This window comes from Perognathus longimembris, chromosome 17 (assembly GCF_023159225.1).
Source record: "Perognathus longimembris pacificus isolate PPM17 chromosome 17, ASM2315922v1, whole genome shotgun sequence".
Taxonomy (NCBI): domain Eukaryota; kingdom Metazoa; phylum Chordata; class Mammalia; order Rodentia; family Heteromyidae; genus Perognathus; species Perognathus longimembris.
Window position 1 is genome coordinate 42740586 of NC_063177.1, and position 10292 is coordinate 42750877.

A 10292-nucleotide genomic window follows, 5' to 3' on the forward strand; every position below is an offset into this window, starting at 1 on the left:
TCAGCAAAAAAAAAAAAATTTGTCAGTCGTGGGGCTTGAACTCAGGGCCTGGGCACTGTCCCTGAGCCTTTTTGCTCAAGGCTACAGCTCTACCACTTGAGCCACAGAGCAACTTCCAGTTTTCTGGTGGTTAACGAGATAAGAGTCTGTCGGACTTTCCTATCTGAGCTGGCTTTGAACTGTGATCCTCAGATCTCAGCCTCCTGAATAGCTACAATTACAGGCCACCAGTGCCCAGCTTCCAAACTCCATTGTTCACATTGGGGTCCACTCTTGGCATTGTGTGGGTTTGGAAAATGTATGGTGATATGCATCAGATAGAATAGTCTTATGGCCAGGAAAATATCTTGGGCTCATGCTGTCCATCCTCCCATCCCCGACTCCCCGGAGCCCTGAGGAAGTCAGAACTCTTCACAGGGTCTCCAGCCTCACCTTGCCCATGTGTGATTTGGTTAAAATCACAATGTATGTAGCCTTTTCAGGCAGACCCCCCTCAAATGTTTTACTTAAAATGATCTTCCCCTGGGTCTTTCCCACAAATTAAAGAACAGTGAAAGTCCATAAGTCAGCTTTGAGTGACCATACTATGAGATATAATTGTGAACTGATGGATGTATGAACAATCTGCTTTTCTGAAGAAAAAAATCTGAATGCAGATTGTAATGTACAGTCAGTGGTTTTTAGAGCACAATGTTGCTTAGAAAAATAGTTACTGGGCACTGGTCACTCACACCTGAAATCCTAGCTACTCAAGAGGCTGAGATCTGAGTGAGGATCATGGTTCCAAGCCAGACTGGCCAGGCAAATCCATGAGACACTTATTCTCCAATTACCTACCAAAAAGTTGAAAGTAGAGCTGTGTCCCAAGTGGTAGCCTTGAGCAAAAAAAGCTCAGAGACAGAGCCCAGGCTCTGAGTTCAAGCCCTAGAACTGTTTTAAAAAAGAAAAAAGAAGGAAGGAAGGAAAGAAATAACCAAGCTGGTAGCTGGTGGCTCATACCTGTAATCCTAGCTACTCAGGAGGCTGAGATCTGAGGACTATGGTTCAAAGCCAGTCTGGGCAGTTATGTCCACGAGACTCTTATTCCAATTGAGTATGAGAAGACCAGAAGTAGAGCTGTGGCTCAAAGTGGAAGAGCACTATCCTTAAGCAAAGAGCTCAGGGACAGTACCCAGGCCCTGAGTTCAAGCCCCAGTACCAACAAAGAATAAAAATAAATAAATAAATAAATAATAACCCTTGGGGTGGAGGTGTATCTCAGTTGGTAGAGTGCCAGCCAATGAGCAAAGCATCAGGTACCAAGTCTGAGTTCCAGTCTCACAACAACAGCAATTAAAAAGAAAAGAAAAGAAAAACAGTTGCTAAATCCTTTTACCCCGAGTAAAGAACAGCTTGTAAAAAAATAAATAAAATAAAATAAAGCCAAGAACAAATGCCAGATTTTAGGTTACCAGATTTTACTTAGACCTCAGAATTGTGGTGATTTTTAGAATTCTCACTACATCTTCCCTAGGCTGGGACTTTGTAGTGATTCTGAATACATGGTTTAAGTAGAATGAACCTCCGTTCCCCTATGAGCACCCCCCACCCCAAATTATCTCCCATTCCCCTAGGCTGGGGGATCTAGAATGAACAAAGCCAAACAGACCACGAGGATATGCTCACACTTTGTGGCTATTTGGAGTCCCCAGGATCATCCTGTCCTTTTGACAATGGCTGAGTCATGTGTAATGCAAGCCTCTATCTGCAGTAAACCCTGATTCTTGCCAGAACCCAGCAAAACTAGTCAAGGAGCAATTGGCATTGACAGAGAAATGGATGGAAAAGGAGCTGGGGAAGAATCTTTCCAGAAATGTGAAGATAGGAAGGAAACCTTAAGCTCAGCCAATAATCAGTGAGAGGTAACATTCAGGTGACATTCAGGCCAGGCGAAGGAGGCTCACTCCTGTAATCCTAGCTATTCAGGAGGATGAGATCTGCAGATCATGGTTCAAAGCCAGCCTAGCCTTATCTCCAATTAACCACCAAAAAGCTGGAAATGGAGCTGTGGCTCAAGTGGCAGAGTGCTAGCCTTGAGTGAAAAGTTCAGGGACAGTGCCCAGGCCCTGAGTTCAAGCCTAGAACACACACACACACATACACACACTCACACACATACACACACACACACATGCACTGATGTTCATAAAAGTTCATGGGGCGGGACTGGGGATATGGCCTAGTGGCAAGAGTGTTTGCCTCGTATATATGAGGCCCTGGGTTCGATTCCTCAGCACCACATATACAGAAAATGGCCAGAAGTGGCGCTGTGGCTCAAGTTGCAGAGTGCTAGCCTTGAGCGAAAAAGAAGCCAGGGACAGTGCTCAGGCCCTGAGTTCACAGCCTAGGACTGGCCAAAAACAAAACAAAACAAAACAGAAAGCTCTTAGACGGGGAAGGGAGAAGGGAAAGAGGGAGAGTGAGGGATGAGGTAACAGTACAAGAAATGTATCCAGTGCCTAATGTAAGAAACTGTAACCTCTCTGTAATTCTGTTTGATAATAAAAATAGTAAAAAAACAAAAAGTTCATGGGGCTTGTATTTTCATTACAGCAAGGGAGGTGACATTTAGGAACATGGAGTGATGGCCCTTTCTCCTGGTGAAGTCCCATGTCTGTAATGTTAATTCCCACTCTAACAGAACGATGCCATGCCATGTATTAGTGTTTCTCTATTATCACTTTCAAAGAGAATTGTCACATGGCTCATCAAAGCACCTACTGTAGCAGACAATTAAGCAGGACAAACACATGTTAGGCTGTTTAAATATGCCCTGCATTTAGGTCTCTAAATTTACAACAAAAAAGGGATGTTTGCTTTAAAAGCTGTCCTCTAGCCAGGCACTGCTGGCTCACTCGTGTAATCCTCAGGAGGCTGAGATCTGAGGATCGGGGTTCAAAGCCAACCTGGGCAGGAAAGTCTGTGAGACTGTTATCTCCAATTAACTACCAGAAAACCGGAAGTGGCTCAAAGTGGTAGAGTGCTAGCCTTGAGCAAAAAGAGCTCAAGGACCGTGCCCAGACCCTGAGTTCAAGCCCTACAACTGACACACACAAAAAAGCCTTTTGGGAGAAAAAAAGAGATGTTTTAAGAAAACTTTCAAAGAGAATAAGCCAGGCACTGACAGCTCCTGCCTGTAAGCCTAGCTACCTAGGTGACTGAGGAGAAAAGTCTGAGAGATTTATCTATCTCCAAGCCTTGAGTGAAAAAGCTGAGACAGCACCCAGACCCTGAGTGTTCAAGCCTCAGTACACACACATGCATGTACACACACATACACACAAAGCTGTTCATTCATACCTGGAAGGAATTACCACATTATTGTGACCATTCCTCAATGTTTCCTCCTGTCAGATCCTCTGTAATAAGGGACTGGGAATATGGCCTAGTGGCAAGAGTGCTTGCCTCATATACATGAGGCCCTGGGTTCGATTCCTCAGCACCACATATGCAGAAAATGGCCAGAAGTGGTGCTGTGGCTCAAATGGCAGAGTGCTAGCCTTGAGCAAAAAGAAGCCAGGGACAGTGCTCAGGCCCTGAGTTCAAGCCCCAGGAATGGCAAAAAACAAAACAAAAAAGATCCTCTGTAATAAAAATGCATTTCCCCGCTTTACTGACAACTGAATGTCATGTGTAAAAATTCCAGGAAAAAGACCTTAAGATTGCCCCTTCTTCATCTCTTCCTGCTTTCTGAGAACTAGCATACAGGTGTGGTGCAATGCCTGGAGCTCAAAACCCTACAGGGTCTGTGTAAAAAGTACATAGGGCAAAGGCTGATTTTCACCCAAATCCTGTTTCTTTCTTTTTCCTGAACCCGTGACTCTCTGACATTTGTTAGTTTCCCTCATAGTGAGGGGTGAGCTCTGTCCATGGGCTGTGATCAGGGACGTACTCTTGCTGCCGCTGGACCCTCATCTTCGTCCGCCAGCTGGGCCTTCTGGGTGATAAGCCAGCCTCAACCAAGCAAAGGCCAAGGTGGCAAGAAGCCATAAAATGGAGGAGCCCAGGTTCCAGAACCTCACAAGGAGGAGGCTGCCACCCAGCTAGAGGTTTTGTGCTTTTTGGTTTTTTTTTTTGTTTTTTGTTTTTTTTTTGTTGTTTTTTTTTTTGGCCAGTCCTGGGCCTTGGACTCAGGGCCTGAGCACTGTCCCTGGCTTCTTCCCGCTCAAGGCTAGCACTCTGCCACTTGAGCCACAGCGCCGCTTCTGGCCGTTTTCTGTATATGTGGTGCTGGGGAATCAAACCTAGGGCCTCCTGTATCCGAGGCAGGCACTCTTGCCACTAGGCTATATCCCCAGCCCTTTTTGGTTTTTTTTGAGGGATCATTATATTTGGGGTTCTCTTTGTCACAACACTAATTTACCTTGGGACTAGATTTAGTGGCCATTTCCAAACTCCACAGACTTGGATCTCAGTACGAATCTAAGATGTGTGTGTGTGTGTGTGTGTGTGTGTGTGTGTGTGTGTGTGTAGATGTGTGTGTGTTTGTGCCTGTCCTAGGGCTTGAACTCAATGCCTGGGCACTGTCCCTGCGCTTTTTTATGATCAAGGCTAGCACTCTGCCACTTGAGCCATACCCCTACTTCCAGCTTTTGGGGGATTAATAGGAAATATGAGTCTCATGGACTTTCCTGAATGGCTGGCTTCAAACCAGAATCCTTAGATCTCAGCCTCTCTGAGACTCTGTGTGTGTGTGTGTGTGTGTGTGTGTGTGTGTGTGTGTGTGTGTGTGTGTACTGGTCCTGGGGCTTGAACTCAGGGCCTGGGTGCTGTCCCTGAGCTTCTTTTTTGCTCAAGGCTAGTGAGAGTCTTTGAGCCACAGTGCTACTTCTGGCTTTTTCTGAGTAGTGTGTTGGAGATAAGAGTCTTACAGCCTTTTCCACCTGGGCTGACTTTGAACCACCATCCTCAGCTCTCAGCTTCCTGAGTAGCTAGGATTAAAAGGCATGATCCACCAGCACCCAGCTCTGAGACACTTCTGAATAAAGGAACTGAAGCCAAGAGAATGCAATGAATTTGCCTACAGTCATACAAGATGGCCGAGAGTAGGGTGTTTGGTTCAAGTGGTAGAGCACCTGCCTAGCCCCACCTCTCCTGACATCTCATCACTTTTCTCTCTCCTAAGCCTGTCTTCCTTCTGGAGGCCCACATATGTGGGTTTAGGCTGTGAGATTTCTATTTCACCAAGGGGAGGGGGAGGGAGGAAGAGAGGGCATGCATTTTCTTGGCGTGCATTAGTGAGCCATTAGCTACTTAGAGCGATTAAATTACCTGGACTGAGCACTCAACTCCACATCATATGCAAAGACAGATCTGCCTAACATTGTCCCCGGGATCCATCTCTGTTTAATGTGGGCAAATTTGACCTCAGTATCAGGGGATTACAGTGTCATCAGGTCCCTGGCAGGCTTTAATTACATTCAAACATGGAGAATTTGTTTGACTGCTATGGATTACACATAGAAAGAAAATAATATAGAAGAAAAGCATTGACTGTTAAGGTCTAATGAAATAAATAACTGCCACTTTCCATTTAATACTATTTGGTAATCACCATGTACAAAGCTATATGCATACATAATCTTATTTGATTTCTGGATTAGTTTTGCTGTGGAAACAAACAGCTCCCCAAATCTCTATACAACAAATGCATCTGTTTTGCTCATGCTCTGTCTGTTTCCATGGGCTTTTCATTCTGAGTTCAGTCCTGTGAGGCCATGACATCTGGTGATGGAAAGGAAGAGTCAGTGGTGAAAACGTGGAATACCAGTTATGTCTGCACTCATAGATAGGAATAAGTAACAATGTATAATCTCCATAGAGGAAATGACAGCTATTGGGTGCAATAATAAACTATGAATCCTGAAAGGTAAATATTAATTCCACCGCTCTCCTTGTGAGTAACTTTGCAAAGCTCCTTGTCAAGATTGGAACTATTCCTCCCCACTGGGGGTGATTGGAGGAGGTTTGGGTAAAGTTTGAGCTAATGTTTGAAGATGAAATGAGAGTATTGATGGGTGGAGAATGAGCAGGGATTTTGTAGGTAAAGGAAATCAGAATATAGAGGTAGCAAAGAGATCAGATCAACCACCACAGCTAGCCCTAGAGTAGGTAAGAGGTAAAATTGAGAGGCTAGGGTTTCAGATCATGGGAGGGCGGGCTGCAGAAAGGTGTTTGAATGCTGGATAGAGATTAACTTCACCTAGGAGGCTGGTGTAAGCTTTAATTTTTTTTTTGCATGAGACTGCCACCATGATTAAAAGAATCATTTCTGAGGATTGGTGGCAGGTGCAGGCAGCTGACAGCAGGAGACACTGAGAACAGAGGGACCAGCCAAGCCCAAACTAAGGTAGGTGTCTTGAAGGTGGGTGGTGGTGACTGGAAGGAAAGCAAGGCTCAGTTCCAGAAACTCAGAAATTAGCCCCACTTCCACCATCCACCCAGTACTTCCCAATAATCATAAGGTAACTCAACTCACATGAAGAAAGTTTTTGTTGGGGGGGGGGGGGCATTAATTGGTCATGGGGCTTGAACTCAGGACATAGGCGCCGTCCCTGAGCTCTTTTGCTCAAGGCTAGCCATCTACTACTTTGAACCACAGCACCACTTCCAGTTTTCTGGGGGTTAATTGGAGATAAGGGCCTCACAGACTTTCCTGCTGGGGCTGGCTTTGAGCTGAGCTCCTCAGATCTCAGCCTCCTGAGTAGCTAGGATTACAGGTGTGAGCCACCAGTGCCTGGCCCAAGAAAAGTGTTTTGAATTATTTTTAATTGGATTGATTTGTAACATACAGCATTGGGCTTTCTTCTTAGAGTGAAAGCCAGGCAAATGAAAGCTCCAAGACAGGTTTCCACTTCCCTACAAGGAGGTGACTAGGTGACTCAGCCCATCTTCACACATACAGCAGAGAGCTTGGGGAAGTGCTGTAGATAAGGCCAAAATCCAGGGTCCGGGTGGTTGGGAGGAGGGCTAAGATCCGTTTTCATCCAGCTGGTCATCTCTAGCAAGCATATATATATATATATATATATATATATATATATATATATATAATTTGAGATCTCAAGCTCTACTTCCAGTACAAAGGTGTTTCCACAAATGAGATAAAAATAACCACATGTGAAAATGCTTTGCGATGTGATAAGCGCCATTAGAAATTTATCTAATTTAAGAATTCCCTGCCCTCCATGGTGACAGATACCATACAGATTTGAATGTTCCTTGATTTAAAAAAAAAAATCATTCCCAAGGCACCAAACCAATACTAGTATAGTAGTGTTTTATGACCAGAATTAGCCTGAGTTCAAGAGCTACCTGCTCAGGAAAGAGTCACTCTGGTCCATAACAAAAAGGTGGAGGAAATCAAGGGCGAGAAAGCAGCCCCAGGAAAAGGCTGTCCCTCCCGAGGCCCGCAGCTCCGGCCCCCGGGCGAGGCCGCGGTTGGTGCGGGGTGGACGGCTACGCGGGACTCGCTCTGGACCTCGCCGGGATAAGACCCCGCCCTTCGGCTGGCGCCCTCCGGGAAAGGGGCCGCAACCCCGCAGCGCCAGCCCTCCGCGGGGTCTGAGGAGACCCCGACACAAGACAAAGGCTCCGCCGCGGGAGGCCGAGAGTGCGCGTGCGCCGCGGAGCGCGCGTGCGCGCGGCGGTCAGCGCGGCGGCCCGAGGCGTGGCCGGAGCGGGCCCCGGGAAAGGAAGCCCGCAAGCAGCCAGCCCGGCGGCGCGGGAGGGCTGAGCGGCGGGGACGCTCGCGCGCGCCCACTGGTGGCTGGAGGGGGAGGCGTCCATGAGGTCTCTGCAGCCCGCCCTTCTCTCCCTCCTCTCCCCTCCCCTCCCCTCCCCTCCTGGCTCCTCCCCTGGGGAGGCTCGCGCTCCCGCCGCTCGCGCCTGCGCCGCCCGCGGGCACGCGCCCTCGTCCCGGCGCGCGCACTCGCAGTCACCGCCACCCACCAGCTCGGGCACCAGCAGCAGCGCCGCCGCCACCGCCCACCTTCTGCCGCCGCCGCCTTCCCCTCCACTGTCCTCTTCTGTCCTCGCCTTCTGTCGGCCATCATCAGGTAAGCACCGAGGCTCCGAAACCTGACTCCCGGTTCGCGCCTCTGGTCACCAGCCCACGTCGCCGTCCCTCGCCCCCAAGATGGGTTGATTGCGCTGGGCGTCCGTGAAGGGGGTGCAGGTAACCGGGGCCCAGCCCGCGCCCCGGGGCGCTCTGGGGCTGGGAAAGGAACGCGTGCAGGAGATGCACGCACGCGGGTGAGTGCGTGTGTCTGTGATTCCCGTGTGCTGAGGGGTCCGCACGACCCTCTTCGCGCAAACCTGGGGGGGGGGGTTGCTGAGCCGGTGGGATGGAGGGGCCGAGCGGGGAGGGAGGTGGCTCGGTGGGGGGGGGGGTTGAGCCGGGAGGGGAGTCGGCAAGGGGGGGCCTGAGCCGGGAGGGGAGGCTGAGCTGGCTGGGGGGGGGGGCAGAGTGGAAGGGGGCCCGGATGCCGGTGACCCCGGGGAGGGGTCCGTTCTGCACGCTTGATCTCAGCCTTTTGCTGCAATGGGCGTGGGCCTGTGTGTGTGTGTGTGTGTGTGTGTGTCAGGAGGGGGGTCCAAGGTCGAGCCCCCGAAACCGATCCTGACATCGGATTTCTCTGACCTGGTTTGCCATCAGCCCCCAAGGAAGGCATGGATAAGGTTCTAGAAAAAGATGACACCTCTCGGAGCAGGCAGGCCTCCGTTATCCCTCATTTTAGGCAGTGGCCCGCCCCCACCCCTTTTTCTCCTTCAGGAAAAAAAAAAACCTGCAGGGGACATTTGGGGGCTGGGAGGAACCGGGGAGCTGGGGAGGGGTCCCGGCGCGCTGTCACAGCCGCCCTTCCCCCGCGCGCTCCGGCGCGAGACCCGTGCAGCGCCGCGCCCGAGAGAAGGCGGCGCGCCGCCCTCCCCGGGGCAGCTCGCGAAGGCGTGGGTCACCGGGCCGGGCCCCGGGAGCCGGCCCGCAGGCACCCACGGGTGCGGTGGCTGCAGGTGCATTTCGGGGCGGTTCCTTTCTCCGAGTTCCTGGCCCCTGGCCGGGCGCGGGGCGCCGAGCGTGTGTACGCCCGGCCGCCGGAGGCGCGGGCCGGCGCTCGAGGCTCGCCCCTCACTGCGGCAGTGGGTGGGGACCTGGGTGGGCGAGGGAGGGAGCGTGGGATGTGCCACCTCCCACTCCCACCCTTCCCCCGCTTTTTCCCCCTCTGAACGCGAGGTGCCATCTTTTTGCGGCGTGTCACGTCTTTATCGTACCATGCCACGTCGGGTGGCCGGGCTCTGGAGTACGGAGCTGGGACTGACATGAAAGGGGCGAGGGGTCACGGGCGCCCAAGTCTGGAGGTTTTGCTTGGGGGGGGGGCGGCCTGGGGGGGAGTTCACCCGGCGTTTTCTAGGGGAGCGCCCCGCTTTGTTTGGGGAGGTTATGTGATTTGCGATCTGCGCTCCCAGCCTAGCGTTTCGCCTTTTATTCTAAGCGGCCCCCGAACCTCCCCGCCACACACGCGCGCGCGCGCTCGCGCGTGCACACACACACACCTTTCCCTCCCCCTCCCTTTTCTATCCCTTTGTTGAATCTCAGGGCTTTCCAGGGTCGTCACGGCTCCCCGGGGGCACATGCTGAAACCCGAGCGTGACCCCGCGCAGCCTTTCCCACGAGTTCAGCACCGTGCCTGTAAGCGTTAGCTGGGGGTTAGTTCTGGAGGTCTCCGTGGTGCCGGGTGTTTGGTGGCCTGGAGGGGACCACGTCTCTCCCTACGCTAAGCACAACCTGGGGGCCACACCCCAGCTAGCCAATTCCCAAAGAGATGGAAAGAGCTCCAAGGGCCCTCCCCGCTTTACACCTTGTTGCATCCAAAGGCAGAGAAGGGGGGGGGGGAGGGGGACTTCAGGGCCTGCCTGTTCTGCGGCCACACCCATCTTTGGGAGACCTGTGGGAGAGGTGGGGGTACCATGGAGGATTGCCATGGGAACCACCTGGGGACATCACCCACCCCTTCCCCCAGGACGTTGAGCACCCCGGGGTGGCGAGGCTGGGCGAGCCTCTCGGCGGGAGCGGGAGGGAGTCCGCCAGCCCCCGACTGGTGGCTCATTCTGATTGGTCCAGCGGCCCGAGCTACCGAGCGAGGCATTGCTGGTGTATTTTCATTATTGTGGGCTTACCGGTTAAGACTATGTTATTAACATCGAAGTGGGGGATTTCTACTCCAGTCCAAGTTTACCGCCGCCCTCGACAGGGC

General features: G+C 51.5%; 1 protein-coding gene across 1 annotated transcript in view; it reads left to right on the top strand.

The window, feature by feature from the left end:
* The first annotated feature begins 7945 nt into the window (after nucleotides 1-7945).
* The window catches only part of Mapt (microtubule associated protein tau), a 93892-nt gene continuing 91545 nt past the window's right edge, over nucleotides 7946-10292 (top strand). The window contains 1 exon segment of the mRNA XM_048367273.1: nucleotides 7946-8096. The gene's annotated coding sequence lies outside the window, so the exon portion shown is untranslated.